Source organism: Brienomyrus brachyistius, chromosome 21, assembly GCF_023856365.1.
Source record: "Brienomyrus brachyistius isolate T26 chromosome 21, BBRACH_0.4, whole genome shotgun sequence".
NCBI classification, from domain to species: domain Eukaryota; kingdom Metazoa; phylum Chordata; class Actinopteri; order Osteoglossiformes; family Mormyridae; genus Brienomyrus; species Brienomyrus brachyistius.
This window is the reverse complement of record NC_064553.1, coordinates 10,279,017-10,298,052: the sequence shown is the minus strand read 5'-3', so window position 1 is coordinate 10,298,052 and position 19,036 is coordinate 10,279,017. Positions and strand designations below refer to the sequence as shown.

Sequence of the window (19,036 nt, the reverse complement as noted above, 5' to 3'; positions counted from 1 at the left end):
ATGAGGCTATAGGCAAGCTGCGAGTTTAAGCATCAAAAAAGAGGATAAAAACAAGCCGCTTTCTCCATCCTGATTCTAAGACCTTTCTTATCAAGCCCAGTTACTAAACAGTTATGGCAGGGCCGGAGGTTTGAAGACCATACACCATATCTATTAGGCAGATAACAGCTCCATCAGGAAGCGCATCGCATCACTGAGAGCAGCCCACATGCAGCCAAGCTGCCCCCACTAGCCGGCATCTCGCTTTCATATCATTTTAGCTATTGCACAGATAAGCCTCTCTTTTGTGTTTTTGTCAATGTGCTGTTTACAGTGCTTCCAAAGATGTCAGCAAAGTCTCCAGCTGGATGGGGAATGAATGAAGGTGGGAGGTTAAAGTCATAGTTTTCCTGTGAGCACAAAACTTACATTAAATGGCTTTCATAGCCATCCTGTAATCTTATAACTATAAAAATGTAATTTAAGTGTACCTGGAAGAAGGGATGCAAGATAATTGCGATTATACTGAGATGTGTTATGTGGCGCATGCACAATAATTAGCAGGGCTTCAGATGACAGGCATAAACAAGTAAACATTCAGTGCATCCTTATGTTTATTAAATTCGGTTAGTGCAGCACGCCATGGGCTACTGTTTTGATATGGAAGCGATAAGCACTGAAGTGGCAGTGAAGATAGGTACAGCTTAGCAGCCACAACATCCTTTGGAAAAGAAGATATTGTGGATAAACAAGGTAAAAAGAAGTTACTTTTTGCAGTTTAAAGTCAGATACGATATTTAAACATAAGGATGCACCAAATCTATACAGAATTCTATCTTTTGGGCACCACAATACAGCTCTCATTAATATTTTAGGCGCACTACTAACCTGCTTACCAAATTGTGGGAATAAATAAACGTTCATATAATGCTGAAAAGCCAACATTTGGACAAATGTTTACGCCAGTCGTCTAAAGGACTGCTGATTATTGCGCATGCACCATACAATCGTGATGTGATATCATGCAGCCCTACCTGGAAGTAAGGTTAACATAGAGCAGCACACCAATAACTGGTATAAATAATGCAGTGAACAATCCGTGGCTAAAGCCAGGCTTGGCAATCAGACTACAGCTGATCAACCTGATACAGGTTACCCAACATTGTTGAGATTAGCCAGAGATTTCACACAACTATTGTTTTAGTGATCCAAAAGGATCCAACGGCTGATACTACAGCTAAAGCTGACCTTAAGTGATAATCAAATAATGATTACAAAAGAATCATGGAGAGCTTCATTTGAATGCAGCCCACTGTGAAAGTGATGTAAAATGTCTCTTGCAGAAATATATAATTCCAAATCTCACTATGTGAATATTTCACACAAAAAAATATGTAATCAACCACTGTACATAAAAATTACCCAATAGTCTGCATGTTATTCTTTCATTACAATAATACAAAAACATATTCGTGTTCTTGGCTGGTTTATTATTGATGATTTTTTAATATACTTGTTCTAGAGTAGGCCGTGAAATATCTGGACACTGGAGCTTAGTAGAAGACTGGGTTAATCCTTAGCTGGGGTGTGGGAGGATTCTGTACTAGCTATCACAGTTTTCCTGACATATATCCTAGACATGCTGATTTTTATATATATATGCAGAAATGTAACCTTCCCTGAGTCACTACTGGAAAAATCATTGCAGAATTCTCTCCTCAAACCTTACATTCACTGTAGTCATTTCAATCCAACTTTAAAAAGGCGTAACAATTACAGCTACACATGCAAACTTAAACTCTGCAAAATATGAAATCACCAAGGAGGGTGAGAATCAAACCAATTCTTTTGTTAGGTAAAACTCTAAATTGTCCATTTATGACATAGTTTAAAATATAGCAAAACCTCAAACAGGATTCCATATTCCCAGGCGCACTGGGAGGGTCTTTATTCAGAAGTACCTGCTTTTCCATTCAAGCCTCAGCCTCGAGCGAACATACCGGCTCTCCCAGGCAAATCACTTCCCCTTGCCTGTCAGCACCATGCTTCCCCTGCCAATTTAACGGCACTAATTTAAGTGTCGTATCAAATTACCTGCAAATTCAGGGCTTGTAACAGTGCTTCATCTAGGCTGTGGCTCTTTCACCTATAACTAAATTATTTACATTTCCGCTGCACAGTTTAGGTCGTTTGGGTCCAGCGGCCAAGGCCTTTGGAAAAGGGAGTGTCTGGGTCGGGGAGGCACATCCGAGGGCAACTTTGTTCTTTTGGGCGTCCGGAAACCACCCGAGGCAGGGATCATGTATCCTGGCGGAGACTCCTTCACAAGAAATGCATGGCATTTCCTCGGGCTCCAGAGTGCCCCAACCCCCACTTCTCACATGCCCCCACCCCCAGGGAGAAACAGCAGTAAGAAGAGACTGACTGGCAAATTAAGGCCAATGTGGTTCAGCCAGAGGAAACTGCCTTTCACTCCCACGCTGATTAATCGGGTCTCTGCTGCCGTGCATGTCAGTCACAAACAGTCACCGGGTTGCTATTTTCATTCTTTGGCTTTTAAACATTCATGGAGAAAGTCAACATCGGGCAGAGCACTGCTCCTTCCCCAGGTAAAATACGACAAATGCCATCATAGCCAGCTTCATGCTTACACTGGTAGTTTGTCAGACACTGAGCCCCTAATGAACAAACCCTTTCCAAATAGGCAGAGCACACCTGCAGGCTGCCTAACAAAATGACAGCCATGCTCTCCAGAGAAATATGATAAACTATTTAAGAGCTATTTTTAATAAAATGTGATGGTATGGTTTTAAAATAGACTTACCGTTTCCATTTGGAGATTTTATCCTGCTGTTTGTTATCTGGCACAGGAACTCATGTGTACACAGAATGTATAAATTGACATTCTCTCCAGGTAACATGCAGGTTAAAATGAGCCAGCTATACAGTTACACATCACGCATTTTAAGTAGGTGAACTGTCAGAACTAAAATCAGATGTAAATGAGGGGTGTGATTGTATGTGTACGTTGTTTAAAACCCTGAAAGACAAGACAGACAGTTGTGGCTTTTTGACATTCCTTTACAACAGTGTTCAACAGACCCATTATACCTTTTCTGCAGATTCAGTATGACCTGCATTCCAGGCAAGTCTGCTACAAAGGCAAGACAGATCACAGCTGAACTTGTCCGGGGATTTTCCCCTGTCCTTAAATGCCCTTTGAATGAAAACTTAATTGCCAATGGCTGTACAGCTGTATATTAAACTTTCATTTAATTCGTTTTTCTTAAATTGCTCATTTAGCAAATATCTTATTCTCTTTACAGTTGATTCTGGAATATTATCAAAAAAGATGGAAGACATTCAATGTCCGCCTCTGTCACCACAGATAAAACCAAGGAGTGTACAAGAATGATGCTAAAATCTGTTAAAAGGAATGGTGCAGTTCTCTTTCAGATGTTTCAGAGAGTGTAGAAATTATCATAGAACTGTAGCAGTGTTCCAAGCCTAAAAGTGACTGACTAAGCACATGCTATATAGTAGAGGTGTCGATAATCTACTTCTTTGTAATCAGAAGGCCATAAAAAAAAAATGAAAATGTTATAGCTGATAGTCTTTCAATCGAACATCTCAGAATAGCAAGCAAGTTCGCAGGTCCCATAACTATAATTTTTCTTGTGTATATCAAGCAAGTAACATTTAAGCTTTTCAGTGCCATTCATTTTGCATTTTTAATAATGAGTCCGAAAAGTAGTGCTCCGGGTGCATACAGCAGACATTTTGTACATAGCGGGGCACAATTTAGATTGCTTGTATTTCATAAAAAGGTCTAGACAATGACAAAATGGGACAAAGCAATTTTACATGTCAATAACACAGTACTGCATAAACTGAGACTTATGTTATTGTTCGGCTAGGAGATTGCTATAGGTTATGGTTAGGGGTGCACAAGTATTATTCACAAATGTCCACATTCGCGGAGATCTTCCACCCCTAACAAGTGTGAAGGGGTTATTGCACGCGGCTAGGCACAATTTCTCATATAAACTAACAAGTTAATCTGCTGAGAGCTGGAGCTGAGGAACAGAATTGACCAAATTGAGACCCTGTATCTTAACCATTTGTGATGCTCTAAGGTTTTACTGCTCCACTTGTGCCATAAGCAAGATTTTTCTCCCTGCACACAATATAGTACTAAGCGGTAGTGTGTCCACTATACATCCAGCACCAGTTACTGTGGCGAAACGTGGAAATGAATCAGCTCTGTTTCCGATAAGACTTCTCAGCATTTTACCAGGCATTTCCACTTCGCTGGACAACACATTACTCACGCTGCTTAAATGCACGTCATCCACGGCCTGGTGTGTTGTGACCTTTCGGCTGTAGGCACACTCACAAATTTCATGGTGGCATATTTGCTTTGCTAATATACCTTCAGAATCAACACTGTCCCTGATCTCCAATGTTTGCGGGTATAAATTTCCAATATCCCTCCTACATAGACAGCAGAAAATGCAAGATTATGCAGTAATACAAAAGGCATAGGAAAATGTATCCTTTAAGAGAACATTTCAGCAACCCTTCCACTTCAATATAATGGGCATGTTCAAGAAGTAGAAATACTAAAATCAAAATCTTTTCAATTTTCTATCTGGAGAAAAAAGATGTTTATAACCTTTGAGATGGAAGCTGTAACATATCCCTGGTTGAAAGGTTCAGACATTAGCAGTCCTTTCAAGACTCAGCTATTTCAGCTTCGATATTGACATTAAACACAAATGGAGGCACTGGAGTCAAACACAAGGATCTTCACGATCTATAAAAGTATTCCAGTTTAATGTTACTTATGAAAACATGAACGCAGTTTTTCTTTATTGCTTACATTGGCCAATAAGGACACAGCTGCGCTTCAACAAACAATATTACATTTAGCGATATTTTAGGATGTTTCCATGGTGAAGGCGCCATGCAAACAATGTGCTGGTTATGTAAGTGTTTACTTGCAGTCTTGGGTTCTTTTGTGCTTTTCATTTTGTATACGTGCATCTGTACTTCTTTTCAATGCACAAAAACTACGCAGGAACACTCCTATCAATCCATTCTTTCTGTCCAAAAAGAAAAATAAGCTTGAAATCAGATCTCATTAGCCAACTTAATAGCAGTCCTTTAATAAGAAAGATTTAGAATCCGTAACCATGGTGATTTACCATGTCAAGTTAAATGTCACAAACAAAATGGATGTTTTTTTGTTTTTTGTAGATTTTGCTTGCATAACTGAAAACTATATGCAACTCAACTATATGAACATCAGGCTTCATTTTTCACAACCAAAATACCAGGAAGCCCAGGTCAAGCTCACCTTTGCTAAACTACTGGCCGCACAGGCTCATTTAGTATTTAATGTGCTTCCCCTTTCAGTGATTTTCACCTAATCGCACATACAACCTTTCAGTGTATTATGGGGGTGGGTCTATAGCAGACCACAAAGGTCAGTAGCATGCAGTTAAAAGCTGCAGGGCTATAAATACGCACAGAATGCAAATTCAGAGTCAACTTCTACTATGGTCCACTGGGTTTCTCAACCCCAGGTTTCTATGTTACATGAAGACAAAACGTATGAACAGGAAAATTAACAAAAATGTGGGAAACGTTCAACAGCGTCACAATTAACTAGATATTTCAGGATTCATCTAAATCATAATGTACAGACAAATACAGTTAATAAATTTCAATTTCATATATTTATAATGATGACTAAACATATCACCTTATTGCAAGTAATGAATAACACGCTTGCTTCATTAGCCTTTACATTTTAACATTTACATTTTATTGAAGGGAATAGAATTCGAATAACATCATGACATTTGGACATTAACTTTAAAATGTCCCAGTAATTTACAAGACCGATAAAAAAAACCCTTGACCTGCCAAGCAAGAGATGCAGTAGAGGTGGCTCTGAGTCAAGACCCAAATAATAATATCGGACTCCCAGGTCACACAAAGCAGCAAAGTCAAGTCAACTTCCCCGCAGACAGACCTCTCCTAACCTAGAGAGCAAGCTGACTTTGCAGCCTCAGCCAACCTTGCAAACATCAGCGCCGTGCCTTTCTGGTGACTCAGCAAAATGGCAGCACCCGACATTAGCGATCACTATACAGCGGGGGAAGGGCACCTCTCAGGCAGGGAGATGGGTCAAATGAATGCTACCCAACCAAAACCAAGCTGCTGTTTATTCATGTAGCTGAGAAACGGTACAGGTCTGTATTTATTTTCTGCTTTCTACATCATGTAATGTGGGCTATATCTTTCCTCTACTTTTCCTCCAAGTTCCTACACATTTCATCCTATTTCTGGACAATGTTTTTGTCTGAGGGCAAATAAAAATGATTTGGCCTGCTCATTTTGCTGAGTAATAATTTTCCCCTCCATTCCCCATTCCTCCACTCCTGTAATCATTTCCCAGCAGCTGCGTTTCACTCCACTGCAGCCACCTTGGGGTATTCACTCTGATAAATGTCTCAAGTGCTGCATCCAGCATGCCCAATTTCCTGATCGAATGTCTTTTCTCGAACTCCCCAAGCCGCACTCTGTCAGTCACAAATGAAGCTAAATGGCACGGAGTGAAAGGGACAGGGTGAGGTGTCTGTTGGGTTTAAGGATTGCATCGTTTAGTGCCATCGGGGGTGAGGGGGTGGAGCACTTTTTCAGACCTCTACTCCAGTATACGACAGTTCCACTACATTTCCCTCTCCAGTATAAGGATCTCAGTGCATTCAGTAAACCACCACCACAACACCATTCAGGCAAAAGATAGACTCAGATAGCTATGCACAATGTATTGAAAAAGAAACAATAGAATAACTTATTTATAGCCTGGATCTATCCATCAATTTTCTATAGCCACTTGTCCAATGTAGGGTCCTGGTGATTCGGAGCCTATTTTGGAAATAACAGGAACAAGGCATGGAATTATATATAATTTTAAAAACTATTTTTAATTGCTAGCTAATTTCTTAAAACATATCAACAAATAAACCAATCTGTTCAATAATAAATTCAATATTTCTTTTCAGAAAATTGTGGGGGAGGGGGCGTTGGAGCCAAGAGGCCTACTCAGTACATAGCCATGTCAGGTTACAGGGTTTATACATCTATTACGAAAGGAGAACCCATTCACTTGCAGGCAGAAAACACACAGCTTGACATTTCCCCTAAGTCCAGTATCAAATGTATGGTGATCCATCTAATGAGCTACAGGCAAATTTCTTTCCAATGGCTATATTTGACTCACCCAGATGGCAACGTTGTTAGGGATAATTGGCAACATGTCCAAATCAGGTTTGGTAATATTAATTTGCGCGAGAAGTGCAATGATGGATTACAACATGTTCTTGAAGGCAAGTAATCGATTATGTAATTAACTAGGGATGGGCCAATCCACATTTTTTCAGTTCCAATCCGATTCCGATCAACTCCCATTATCGATACAGATTCCTATATAAGAGATCTTTTTACTTAGCATAACAGCCCCTCGTGTATCACAAGCTGTAGACAGTACTCAAAGTTACTTATACTAACAACTCACAAATTATACGTAGCTTTTTTTCATATTACATGCGTTGTCTCACATAATTGTGTGCACTTTGTTTAGTGGGATATTCCACTAAATGCTACTCCCACACTTCAAAACTTACAAAGACTGCAAATGGCCATGCTACTAGTTGTTAAAAGTGTAAGATACTTCCAGGTTCCAGATTGTTACCATCTTATCTGATGTTCTTATGCTCCTTGTAGTGTAAAGGGTATGCACATGAGGTCACAGCAGGCAGAAGTCACTGTACTCACAACCACTGAAAGGCAGCATTAGTGTTCAGCATGAATGCTGATAAAAAACAAATCTAAAATGGGAAACAGCTGTCATGTTATTCACTGTTCAAATGCATTCAACACAAACTAGGAGCTATCTTTTTAGACTGCCAAAAACTAAATGAGTAAGTATCGGACATGGATTGGTGATGTATGGCCGATACCCGATCCATCAAAAAGGTCTGCATTGGCATCAATACATCTCTATAATTAAAGAAAAAACAATGTTTATAAACAATTTAACAAGTTCACCATCATTTGTTAGATAGTATATGCTCTTAAACAGTAATAAGCAGGGATGGACATAACTGGTATGTAAGTACGCATTCACCTTTAAAAACGATATGTGCGACAGCTGATTGTTTGTAAAAGCGCAAATACGTACTTATTTTACGTGCATTTGCACTGCTATGACAAGAAAATACACTGCATTTTAACCTGTTTACCGCAAATGAAGTATAGTTAGCATATAAAGATTAAAATGCATTATATTTTGTTTTCATAACAGCGCAAATGCACGTAAGTATGCATTTACACTGTTACCACAATCAATTGTCGCACATATCATTTTTAAAGGTGAATGCGTACTTGCATACCAGTCATGTCGATCCCTGGTTATAAGTTTGTTAGATATTTCTGTTTTGTTTTCACACATGCTAGGTAACCAAGAAGGGGCAAAGCTCTATGTGACAGAGCAAACCTGCTGCCATCAGAAAAAAATACAAAAGAAAAAAATGGTCTCTATTGTTTTTCTTGTAATTGTAATGCTCAGGGTGAACCTGCAGACAAAACCACACCTCTTAAAGACCTCAAAGAATGCTTTTCTTCCAAACACCCCAGGGGTGATTTATAGGTCTTAGTCAGTGGATAATAAACTGTTTGGTGTTATACTTGAAGGGTTCATTCATTTGTATGTAGACTTGCCAAGAATATCCTTAGATGCAATCTCAAATAAAAACAAAACAGTATAGCTCATGATTATGAATGATATAATTTCTCTATTGAGTCACTTTATAATGTATTAAGATTTCATGCAAGCATTCACCAACCTGTATTTATAAGACATTAAAAGGATTTGGTTCTATGTAATTTTTCCCATGTTATTTTACTTATATTAAAGTGTAGAAATAGATAGAATGTAAGCAGAGACCATAAGAGGCAAGACTCCAACACTGACATGAAAGCAGGAAGATGTAATTGGCTCAGCGGCAAAGGGGGTTCAGCTGTCTCACATTGTCATGGCACGCATGTTGCTGCCATATGTTGGTGACAATCGATGGTTGGTCTGAATGGTCATCGTTCAACAGGCAATTTGAATTACGCGGTTTACAAAGAACAAAACAGCAATTATTACAAAAAGAAAGGAATGTTTTAACCAAAAAGGATTATATGGAATGTTACCCATTGTATCCATATCAGAATACAAGTAAAACCTAAAATTAACGTAAAAAGAACCTAGTCTCTTAAGACGTTACACACCTTTTCATCAGCACAGGACAAAAAGGATTCAGGTAAAAATATCTGACCCAGCAAAAGCAACCATTTAAGCAAGATCTTAATACACTTTCTCATATCATTTATGGTTTAGAAGGTCCACTATGGATATACTGAAAAGTGTATTTTTATAGCCCTTTTATGGCCCATATCACGATGATATGTTGAGCAAAAAGCATTTGTCAGATACCCCTCTGTAGAAGCATGGTACTCTTTCTGGTTAGTGTTTAAGGTTGACATAAAAAGAAACATTCAACAGATAGAGCACTAGACGTTTTCCTGATTTCCTGGGCCATTAACTAACCAGAGCTTCCTCTTTCACTAGAGAAAAATGAGCCATGACACTGACAGAAGCTTAAATAGCAGCTCCACGAATGACAAATCTGACCTTATCCGTCATGCTACATACAGCAAATGTTACCATTAGACATTACGTTACAATTTGGAAGAGTACAATTCTAGAGTGTAATGACATAAAAAGCTGAAAAAATCAAAGACATTTCCAGTCTCTCAATATCTCAGACCAAAACACAAGACAAATTGTAGTGCTTAATTAGAACAAATAGACTACATTAATTATGATTAATGCTACATACCACTATAAACATTGTTGCTAAACTGTGATATGAAATGACAGAGGTGCACCCTGTGTTAGAACAAAATGCTGCTCATTGGTGCGGCTGGGACATAAAAAGAAATCCACCATATTATTTGCAGTACAACTGAATGCATGATTACAGACCAAAGAAATGTGCGACAAATATACTCTCTTGGAATTACCAGTGAATGGCAGAGTAAATAATGATAAAAGATTAGCTATTTGTCCACATAAGCTGTTATTTCATACATGCCTTGATCCAAGCATCTTTAATCTATGATGCAGATGATATTATGTTAGGTTACTACCAGAAGTGTCAAAATTTGCCTAGGTAGGCCATCTCAAAGAACCATAATTTCCAGATTTTGAAAAAGGGTTTTACGCTACCTTCAACAAAACAGCTTAAGACATATCTTTCCAAATCAATGTAATTATTGAAAATGTCATCAGTCTTACTCATCGTAAGTAATCGATTGTTATTTAGATTAAGTATGTAAACGTGGACTTGTACCTTTCTAAATTAGCCTCATTCTCTCTACCTCTTCAACACTTTAGTATTTACCACGGAATGTGTAATCATTTGAAGCTGAGCTTGCCAAACTAAACACAAGCACTGCTAAGCAGGATTTAACTTGCGATTTTAACATTTCAGGAGGGCACAGAGAGCCACATGCTGTGAATAATTACGGCCATTTTTGAGTGACATAAGCAAGCATCTGGAGAAAAGGACTAGTATCTAAAAAGAAGTTCAAAACCATAAAATGCCAAAATACCAAAAACGGGAATTTACAAATACATTTTTTTTATAATATCAAAATTCTACTGATGAGTGACTATATTCATAATACAGTACATGACTCATTGTTTTCATTTTGCTTTATTCTTTTGAATAAACTCCATATGGATATTACTAATATGTTCACTTGCTGGATGTTTAAATATTTAAAAAATCATTAACATCTGTTTACTTAATATACATCTCCATGGTGCAAACATTACATATGACTCACATTAATCTTTTAATGCTCAGACAGCAGTTCTCATACTTGCATTAACCTGGTCCAACTCTGCAACAATACTAGCCAAAATGGCTGAACACTATTGCATATATTCAAATACTACTAATGTGAGCTAATGCAATTTTTTAAGGAGAACATTTTCACCTTTAAACAAAAACGACGCTATGAATATTCCTCCTCGTTTCCCATAACTATTTGACTCTAGTAGATTCACCATGAAGTATACAATTCCCCTCTTTCAGTTAAACACTGCAATGAAGTCCCTTGCATATAATGAGCCAATTGCTGCAAATGACAGGTGAAAGACAACAGTTATTTCTGCCACAAACCACAAACTACCCCAGTTAAGAACACCATTTAGCATCTTTTTGGCCTTCAAAGACCATATATCATCCTCAATGTGAGAGGGAACAAAGAAATCCCCCACCCAAACCTGGGGACCTCATATTCAAGAAAATGACAAGGAAAATACTATTAGTTAGTCTCAGCAAAATATTAATGCATTCAAATGTGACAGAATATTACACAACAATTACTGGAACAATAAAGTGATATGAATATGTACCACCAGAATTAAAAATAAACAGAGTAAAATATAAAATAAGTGTTAATTACAATACCAAACAGCTTCATAGAAAATACCTTGCTAGACTGAAGTGACGTATGTTTTAAATTGTTTTACGAGATGTATAACCGAGTTCATCACCAACATGATTACATATTGTCAGGCAGAACTGGTACTTATTCTAGCCCTGTAATGTGAGCTGTCATAAACACTATTAAAACTGTCACACAGAAAGACAGGCGAAGTGCCACGTGCCTGGGGCTCTCCTAATTCAAATATACTCCCTAAATTTTGTGTCTGCAAACACACACACACACACTACCACTGACAAAAGTTAACACAATGGAGTGTGCATGTTACACTTAGCTAGCATAGATGCTCATTGCTTACTTCAGAAACTATGACTAGGAGAAGTAAAAAAAGAAAAAAAAATCAATGAGAAATGACACTGCACTGCATCATCGAGATTTTTTTCAATCGCTTGGGTGCATTGTTTTACATGCAAGTGGAAAAATTTTCTGTGCACCAACAATGGCTACCCATGCAGGCTAGCAATTCTTGGAAAACTGAAGCTCAATAAGTTACTGATAAATGATTACTGATGACACCTGAATATCCACAGTATATCGACCCAATACATTATAATCCAATTACTGTCTAACATATTGCAAAAACAGATACGTATTTCCAGAGGAATGATGAATTTATTTCTGAAAAATCCACACTCACGCCAGCTCTCTTCATTAGAAAATATTTGTTTTTCATTTTGAACATTATTAAAGAAGGTGAGGTAAACTCATGAGCCGAGGTGATGTAGAAAGTTATGCTCTTATTAAAAGTGCAAGACTTTGTAATACCCAGGAATTACTTTGCCTATTTGTTTTTTTCCCCCTCATTCTCATTTGGTGGCCTGGTTTTCATCTCCTTCACATTAGGGCCCTAATTGTGATTAAAATAAATGATAAGACCCTCCTATTAAAGCACATCAGATCTTGAACTTGGCCTTCAGCTTGCTGAAGACATCTTGGTTTGCGCCATACACACCCAACGTAGGCTGCCATAATGAAATTCTCGCTTTGTGCCAATTTATATATCCTACCTCCTTTCCCTCCCCCACTGTCTTGCTCTATTTATGGAAACCACAAAGCATTCATGTTTTTTCCTCCTTAAAAGGGAAGCATTTCCTCAAATATCCAGTTGCTAAATTGAGTGTCCCATCTAAATTATCAGCATTTAATATTTTTGTAATCTGTTCTAGTAGATCGTTCATCTTGGTTTTCCTGTCACCCAACATTCTCTGTTGATGGCCGAACATAACTTGGATAAAAATGTTAAAAAAAAGCGGTAAAAGCCAAAAAAATTCTGGATTTAGAATGGTGAGTTGCATTCTTGTTGCATCACTGTGTGGTCAACACTCACTTTCTGCATCTAAGTGGCAAGTAGAGAAAATTGTTTGTTATAAATAGCTATGATACAATGTAAGAAATTTTATGGAGAAATGTTATGGTTATGGACAACTAATCTGCCCAGAAGACAAGCAGGGAGTATTAAGGTATAACAGTAAATTCTAAATAAATATTTTTTTAAAAGTCAAATTTAAAAACAACCCACATCTTAGATTAAATACAAATATAAAAACAAGTTCATACATTTGTGTACAAAGTTATATCTTAATGGCTTTCCGGCATAACACACAGCCAACCAAATCAAAATTTACAAACACTGATATTCATATTTAGATCAATGGGTCCTGTTAATATCCAACAACTCGTAAAAGACACAGAGCCAGAAGCAAGACAGAGCTTCAATTCAAAATCTCTCACGTAACTAAAGAGTTTCCTATTCATCAGTTACAATCTCAACCCTCTTGCTCTGTATACATACTAAGACTACTGTTATCCAGCCCAAATAAAAACAGTAAGGGATTTCCCAAGAAAAGGCCAGGCATGACTGAATCGGAGTGAGCTTTCTAAAACCAGCCGGTCATTTCCACTTATTGTTAGTGCTTGGGAAAAAAAATTTGAACAAAATCCAGCCACAAAACAAATAGCATACAGAGGCATTTCACAAAACCAAGCTGAGTCCATGTACTAATTTGATAAGTTCCTTAACCTTGATCCATCATGAATTCTAGGAGCATTTAGATAAGGGAGCCCATAGGTTGTTCTGCTGCCAAAGAGTATTTCAATAAGTGTGCAAAACTAGTTTCTCAAAATACTAAAAACTGGCTTCCGGTCAGTAACTTAAGCAATCTGCAGTCTGTTCTGCTAAGATACAAAAAGTGCAGCTTCACTTCTATAATACAGCCCAGACTTTGTTTTTAAAAAACCCTCACAGGTAAGAATTTTTTTAAATAGACTATTAATGGGCAAGAGACACATTCCATAAACAAAAACACTACATAGCCTGGATCTTCTTTGTCACGAAACACCACTTGTGTTGTTAGTTAAAAACAACTTACACCGAGCATCAAGGCTACTATGTAAAGCTGCAAAGTCTTAAATAATGTGTTGATTTCTGGTGCCAAAAGGTACACAGAGATAAAACACATTATTTTAATACATCAAGGTATAGGAAAATTTCAATGTGTGAAAGTGTAGTATGTACACACAAAGTAAAACTTAAATTAGCAATATCCACAAAATCTTTTCCCTCTGCATATAGACACCTAATGCTCAAACTACACTAGCGCGCATATTTAACAACAGATAAATGGATCTACCCACCCTTGTTTAAAAGACAGCATTATTTAAAGTGGTTAGTTTGACAATGCTAATACTCTGTGCCCAACAACAATCCCAATAATTAGTATACTTAACCAAATGTACCGGAGCCTGCATAAGGTTCCCTTCAATACCAGTGGATTTGATGGCCCCCTGTGCACAATCACTTTAGTTTTAAATCACTTTAAATTCATCAGCCAGTCAAAGTACATAAAATTATCACTCATCAGTAATGCATGCAGTTGCACATGCAACTATCGTACAGAGGCATATGAGAGGACTAGACCCTTGCTAATTATGAGATAATGGATAATAAGCCCTAACATAAAAAGTATTCGATTAAATCCAGCTCAATGATTTATGGCTGCCAAGCCTATAGTACACATGAGGAAAATTGATTTAATCATCAAAATAGCTAGAAACATATTTTAATGCAAGAAGTCACAAATAACAAATGCAAATTGAATTTTGCATTCTACCATTTAAGAAGACGAGGCAGCCTGGTGAGCCTGAAAGTTACTTTCATTCAACGCTGATACATCAGCTTCACAATCATTGTGAAGCATCAATGGCAAACCTCACACATGACTGGCCAGTCAGAGTCAAATACATTCTTCCTACTCTTCATATATCTTTGGCCCAGTATGATACTTCCACCTCACATTTTCAGAAATTTCCTGCAACTGACCTACTTTAACACTGATGGCTAACATTATTCAAATATTCTCCACAAGAAGTTATTTTTTACTTCTTTGACATAATAAGGTTCCTGATATTTAAAGAAAAATGCAAACAATTAAATGTTTTTCCCCTTTGGTGCATGAAATGAGTAAATGTGATGAAAGTGACAATTCATTTTGCTTCTTAATCAAATACATTTTTATCAAGTAAAATAATATTGCTTAGCATCAGCTCTTTGTGTACATCACTTTCTAAAAAGAAAAGAAAAACATCTGGACACAAGCTTCTGGTTTAGAAAGCATACTGCGTGGTACATGTGGTTTCTGCATTTCAGGGGAAAACTGAAGAAGTCCCTTTAAGACATGAGGCACCCAAAAGTGCCTGGCTCTTACTCAACACGTCCCCATATTACCATTTCCAAAATCCATTGAAACACACATTGTATCAGTGTGTCTGCCAAGGACACCTGACTAACAGAAAGGAAGATCAAGGCAGAACCAGCATTCAACACATCTGCATTACGCAATGAGCATGCAATGTTTCATGGGGTCAACCCTAATGGGAGAACCCAGAGTGTCTCAACACCTTGGAAAGACAGCTTGTTTATCCTGATGAAATATGTCTCAACATGGTTCAGGTTTTACCACTGATAAATTGGACTGAAATTTTACAAATTCGTATTTCAACTGTCTGATATATTATATAAAAGAATGACAAAAGTGACAAGAATTTAAATTTTCATTGAGAGCATTTAGTGAACAATAAATTCTATTCCAATCATTAACATACAGATTCAACAATGAATCTGCAAAGGACAAGCAGTGAATCAGGAATCACTGTTTAGATATTTATGCAGACACCAAATGATCTTTTCAAAAATAAACCCAGAAGAGTTCCTTAGTATTCACAATTTAAAACGTCTTGGGTTTCTCAAGCATAAATTTACAATTAAAGAATGTCTGGCTTCCTAATGTTTTCAGTGTGTTACAACCTGACAAAGGGCATAATTAGGCTCACCCTATATATCTGACAAGCTAATGCAATACGTACATCTACCTTTGGTGTCAATTTGATTGGTTCACTGCGTGGCATGTGACGACACTGGGGAGGTAAATATTTTATGGCCCTTTATACCTTTATAACGTCTAGAAAGCAGCTATGGAGACTAGAGCCACACGGTGCCAAACAAGGGGTGCAGCGAACTAAAAATAAGTATTGAAACAACCAAATGAATGCCTGTAAAACCCCTCCCGATTTAGCACAAACAGTCACAGCTCTCACTGTGCCTTCCCCTCCCCCACTCTCGCATACACCGTCTAGCAGCAGAATTACATAACTGTGCCTGCTGTAATTGGAGAAAGTGTAGAAGGCAGAGATCAATAATTCAGAATCAAGATACCTTTCTCTACCTGGGGCATGCTGAAGACAATCACGTTAGCAAACGAGCCAGTTCAATTATATAACCTAACAATTAAAAGGCCATTTAAATAAAACACAGCACTCTTAAAGCTAAAATAAAATCTCACATACAAAAAAATGTGGGCGAATCTTACACTTGCCTTATACTAAAACGCAACAAAATTGGTTAAAACTGCATGACCTTAACCAACTTTGCACCAATTTAATGTACAAAATGTAATAACAACAATGGTTGTTGTTGTGGCTCTGCAGGTAATGAAACATCAGTACTGTTTTGGAAATTTGCTCCCAAGTCTCAAAGGCAAACATCAGCATCCCTTGTATTACTGGAAAACAATTCACCAAATTTATGTTATTAGTAATACTTTAACAGAATAATTATGGGGGAGGGGCAGACTAATACTTCACTAAAGAATGAACAATGGAAAGCACTGTAAGTTTTGAATTTCTTTAGGCATTACAAGAATTTCAAGCTGTTATGTGAAGTAGCATGAATATACAGAAATTTCTTTTTAACACAACTGAAAGACCTATTCAAGCTGCATAAATTACTCAAATTCATTTCAAGAAAAACATGACAATCAGAAATGCTGTCCCAATGTCACTGTCAATGAGTGTAAAATACTTTGGCTTTGCCTCTGGCACCCCCTCCCCCCACGCTCTGAGCTGGGGCACCGGCATATTGCTGTTGTATGCCACAGTCATATGTTTCTGTAAAATCAGCCCCCCAGATCCCACCAAAATTGGAGGGAAAGCATGCGAAGTGGACTTCCAGGATACTCCAAAGGAATGGATGGCTTACATCTCATCTTACAACATGACCCAGTCATCCAGTGAAGGCTGTCTCCATGAAAGCACTGCCCCATGCCCTATTGGGCTAAATTATGCCACGACATTACACATGCTGGTTTACCAGCTAACTGGCCACTTTTGTTATTGTTGTTGTTGGTGTTGATGATGCTGCTGCTGCTTCTGCTTCCGCTACTGGTGTTAATGTAGGTTATACAACATAATCCATGCTTTATATAAAACACAGTAGTTTGCGAGGGGAGCAATTAGATGGCTGGTCAACTATATTAAATGTTATGATCAAGTAAAGGTTACTGCATAGAGAGAAAACACAGACGCAAGCACGCACACACGCGCACACACACACACACACACACACACACACACACACACACACACACGGCCCATCCCCCACCCAGTCACCACTGTCACTTATACAGTAACGTTATTCTCCTCACATCCCTGTCAACAGCAAGCTACGCTCACTCAAATCAAGCAGTAAACACACCTTTAATACACTGTAATGCGTGTCCTTTTAATCCCCCACCCCCCACCTCACGAGGAAAAAAATAATTAAATACAAAACGCAGAGCCCTTACTTTAAAATCCCGATCACACCAGGGGTGTCTTCTTCGCTGTCGCTTGTGTGGAATTTCCTCCTCAACTATTTTTTTAACATGAAAGCAAATAACGCGTTATGAACCCCAGTTGATGGCGCTGGACCGGTATTTAAATTCCCAGATAAGCGCGGCGTTGTTCAGAGATAATTCGTAGCTTCTTCAAAAAAATTAATAATAATTTTAAAAAAGGAGCTACAAAATAGATATAGAGGAGAAATTGAGGAACATTGTAAGGCTGTTAGCAAGTAGAGAAAGAGCCAAACGGTTCAGGAGCAGCCAACGGCTTCAGACACTCAAACACAGAAGGGGTGACTCTCCAGGCGAAAATGGGGCAGGCGAGCAGGCTGGGAAGCCGCGTGTCTGCGCGCCGCGCTCGCGCTCACTGTACAGGCGCACGCGTTAACCAGGCTGCTGCTCTCATTATTGGTCGAACCGCGTATTTATCTTAACAACTGCACTTCTGCATATAGGCAGAGAAACATGCAGGCGCGTCGACATGTCTCACAGCAAGTGCGACATTTCAGGAGATCGTAGTGGATTTTTCTTTTTTTTTTTTTTTTTTTTGGGGGGGGGGCGGTTGTTTGTTTAAATAGAGGATTTTCATTAATTTATTTATAGTAATTTGTCTGTTTTCCTGTTGTAGTTATTGTGCTTACATATTCTACACAGACCCAACACATATATATTACACAAATAATTCTATGAATGCATCTGAATGCATATGAATGAGTCAATACATCTAGGGACTGTTGTGTTTAAATGTATAATTTCCCGCAGTTACCCTGACCAGGATAACCAGTTATGTGTGAATGCTGCAAACATTTTCCAGTGACCACCGAAACATTTCACTTCCTTTATAATATAATAAAATGTATATGTACTATTTTTGTGTGTTACATTTTCTGTTTTTGGATGCATACATATTTGGAGATATTCAACACTCAAGGCACAATGTTTCAAAAATCGCTATATACCCTGACATGGTTTCTAGGGACCAAATGAGATGATAATTACCAAATTGTCTCATAAGCTTTAGGTATGGAACCGCATGTAAGACTAAACAATTAAAACAGAGGCTCATGCTGTCACAAGCTACTGAGGGCCTTCATAATTGCCAACATGGCTAAATTGTCTTTGGCATAAAAATTGCTTTCTTGCAGAAATGTATTAGTTCTGTATTATAGAAGAAGAAAATGACTTTAAAGTGTTGGTACTATTGCCGTAACCCTTGTCAAAAATAGTTGTTGTGATTTCTTGTGTTGAAAGAGCAAATAATGTGT

The 19,036-nt window shown here is 38.0% G+C and overlaps 1 protein-coding gene across 1 annotated transcript in view; it reads right to left on the bottom strand.

Annotated features, from left to right (window-relative positions):
• The window catches only part of LOC125716426 (F-box-like/WD repeat-containing protein TBL1XR1), a 47,348-nt gene extending 29,284 nt beyond the window's left edge, over window positions 1-18,064 (bottom strand). The window contains exon 1 of the mRNA XM_048988707.1: window positions 17,736-18,064. The gene's annotated coding sequence lies outside the window, so the exon portion shown is untranslated. The remainder of the gene's footprint in view (window positions 1-17,735) is intronic.
• Window positions 18,065-19,036: the final 972 nt, after the last annotated feature.